The 3426-nt window shown below is 47.3% G+C and overlaps 1 pseudogene; it reads left to right on the forward strand.

The window, feature by feature from the left end:
- The first annotated feature begins 1632 nt into the window (after positions 1-1632).
- LOC113626554 (40S ribosomal protein S2 pseudogene) lies at positions 1633-2522 on the forward strand (annotated as a pseudogene).
- Positions 2523-3426: the final 904 nt, after the last annotated feature.

Genomic DNA, 3426 nt, shown 5'->3' on the forward strand with positions numbered 1-3426 from the left:
TGTTTCCCGTTTGGTTTGGGCAGCCGAACTGTTCACAAAGAAGCCGGCCCGAAAGCTTGCCCAGCTCTTTAAAGGGCCACCTTGAAACCAAGTCATCCCGAGTGAGTGAATAACAAAGGGGAGCAAAGTGGAGTGTCTTCTAATTGGTCAAAGGCAGGCCTCTGGGGCTCAGTTCCTACCTCCAGGGCCTCCCCCTTTATGCCCCGGGAGGGCTCTGACCGCCATATACGGGTGCATTTCTTCAAACTTCGAGGCTCAGAAACTCTTCACTGAAGGCCCCCGAGCCTCTACAGAGGCAAGAGCTGAAGGAATTGTGGGTGTATCTTCCTAGCACTGGCACGAGGCCAGTTCTCAGTGAGGGCCCAGAAATGAAGCACAGAGTGGGAGCTTATACCCGACAGGGACGCCCCTTCGTTTAATCTCAGTAACCTGCGCTTCTGTCAGTAGGAGCACATCACCACATCACGGTCTGCTTGCCTTCTCCCCCACTGGATGTAGAAGTCCCAAAGAGTGCACCTGGACCCTCTGGTTCTCTTTCATGGCATGTGATACTTCCCTGATTCTTTATTGGTAAAAAATATCTGGGTTGGCAGAAGCCTAATTTTGTCTGCATTCAGTTAAAAGAAAGGCTGAGTGGTTCATGTAATAATGGGAACCATGATAGGAAACAGAATAGAATGGGATCAATCTTCTCTCTTCTTTTTTCATCCTTCACCTTTCTGTGTATGAGCACTTGACCTCTCAAATAATAATAGCTTTATCCTTGGGCTGGAACGATGGCTGCTATAGCTCTGGGCTCTCAGCTGCGTAGTTTTCAGAAGAAAAGGGAAGGACCCTCTTTCTAAGCTCCAGCTCCCAAAACCCCAGGAAAGGACCGTGAGGCCCACATTTCAGTCACATGACCACCTCTGGACCAATCACTGGGGTCCAGCATATGGAGCATTCTGATTGGCCAGTTTGCATCAGGTGTCTGCACTTGGGTGAGGAGGTGGGGGCCTGCTGCTCCATTTGACCCTGTGACAGAGCCCTCCCCGCGGAGAAGGGGAGGAGGCAGCACAAACACAGTCGCTGGGGAACATTTGTGAGCCGAGCTGTCGTCCCCATCACAGTTTCTACTACACATGTCCAGCACAATTTCTAATTCTTATTTTTACATTTATTTAATGCCTGTCTCTACCATCAGACGGAAAGCTGGTTCTCACCATAGACAACCCAGCTTGTGCAAAATGAACACTTATTAGGTGAACATATGACTTAATCTCAATAGCTTCATCTTAGGGACTTGGGGAAAAAGAAGATGAAATTCCTAGAAATCCTCAGGAATTTCCCATAAGTCGTTCTATACTTCTTATAACGCTATTATGTGTTTTTTAAAAACAATAACAGATGACCATCATGATAAAAAGTGGATCATTTTTTTTCACCGATAGGGTTATAGGAGATGACTTAGAGGTTTTCTGTAACAAAAATGCATTATCATGCATTTTTAGGAACTGATATATTGTGACAAGATTAGATATTTCAATAATATGTAAGAGTTCCTGATACAGACATTTCATCATAGAAATCATCAGCAAAAATAAATTTCAAATAAGAATCACTTTTAGCTCTTCTTCTCCGTAAAGACGCCAAATGGCGGATGATGTCAGTGCTGCCGATGGGCCCGGAGGCCCCGGGGGCCCTGGAATGGGACGCAGCAGTGGCTTCCATGCAGGCTTTGTCAGCGGCGTCCGGGGCCAGGGCTGAAAGCCACGGAGCTCGCGGAGGTGAGGCCAAGGGCAAGGAGTGGCTCCCCATCACTAAGCTGGGCCGCCTGGTCAAGGACATGAAGATCAAGTCCCTGGAGGAGATCTGTCTCTTGTCTCTGCACATCAAAGAACCTGAGATCATTGACGTTTTCTTGGGGGCATCCCTCAAGGACGAGGTTTTGAAGATCACGCCTGTGCAAAAACAGGCCCGTGCTGGCCAGCGGACCGGGTTCAAGGCATTTGTCGCTGTTGGGGATTACAACGGACATGTTGGTTTGGATGTCAAGTGGTCTAAGGAGGTAGCCACTGCCATCCGTGGGGCCGTCATTCAGGCCAAGCTCTCCATTGTCCCCGTGCGGCAAGGCTCCTGGTTGAACAAGCTTGGCAAGTCCCGTACCGTCCCTTGCAAGGTGACTGGCCGCTGTGGCTCTGTGCTGGTGCGCCTCATGCCTGCCCCCAGGGGCACTGGCATCATCTCAGCCCCTGTGCCCAAGAAGCTACTGATGATGGCTGGAATTGATGACCGCTACACCTCTGCCAGGGGCTGCACCGCCATGCTGGGCAACTTCGCCAAGATCACTTTCGATGCCATTTCCAAGACCTACAGTTATCTCACTCCTGATCTCTGGAAAGAGACGGTGTTCACCAAGTCTCCGTATCAGGAATTCACTGACCATCTTGTAAAGGCCCACATCAGAGTTTCCATGCAGAGGACCCAGGCTCCAGCGGTAGCCACAACATAGTTTTCAATGAGAAAAATAAAGTGAGTGAAGCCAGTTTAAAAAAAAAATCACTTTTAAAATGGAGAGATAATTCCTCAGATGTTTAGTATTTTAAAATTATCATTCTTAAGTTGAAACTTTAAAGCGCAAGACATTCAGTGCCCAATCCAATATCCTGATCTTTCTTTTGTGACAAAATGGTCCAGACATGGAAAAATGCCTTTCCTTTTGCATTGTCATTGGTCGAATTGTTAAAGAAGAGACCAAACACGTCTTGGGGTGGTTTTAACACCCAAAGTTGGGTGTCAGGACTCATGTTGTTTCATATATGTGCCCCTTCCCTTTTTTAAAAAAAATTATTTTATTTTATTTTTATTCTTGGGTGCATTGGGTCTTTGTTACTGCGCGTGGGCCTTCTCTAGTTGTGGCAAGCGGGGGCTACTCTTCATTGCGGTGTGCAGGCTTTTCACTGCGGTGGCTTCTCTTGTTGTGGAGCATGGGCTCTAGGTGCGCGGGCTTCAGTAGTTGTGGCTCACGGGCTCTAGAGCGCAGGCTCAGTAGTTGTGGTGCACAGGCTTAGTCGTTCTGCAGCATGTGGGGATCTTCCCAGACCAGGGCTCGAACCTGTGTCCCCTGCACTGGCAGGCAGATTCTTAACAAATGCGCCACCAGGGAAGCCCGCCCCTTCCCTTCTTAGAGATGAATCATCCTATCTATCTATCATCTATCTATCTATCTATCTATCTATCTATATCTATCATCTATCCATATCTATTTTTCTTTCTATCTATCTCTATATATCTATCCAAGTATGTTTTGTCTTACAAACCTCTGTAGCCTACAGTGAATATTCAAACCCTGGAATACACAAGTGCACATTATTGGATAGTATTTGAATAATGCAGTGATTATAGCTCCTAGCAAGATTCACAGCCCTACGAAGAATTACACGTTGA

Source organism: Aethalodelphis obliquidens, unplaced genomic scaffold, assembly GCF_003676395.1.
Source record: "Aethalodelphis obliquidens isolate GAN/ISIS:26980383/991018 unplaced genomic scaffold, ASM367639v1 scaffold18, whole genome shotgun sequence".
NCBI lineage: Eukaryota > Metazoa > Chordata > Mammalia > Artiodactyla > Delphinidae > Aethalodelphis > Aethalodelphis obliquidens.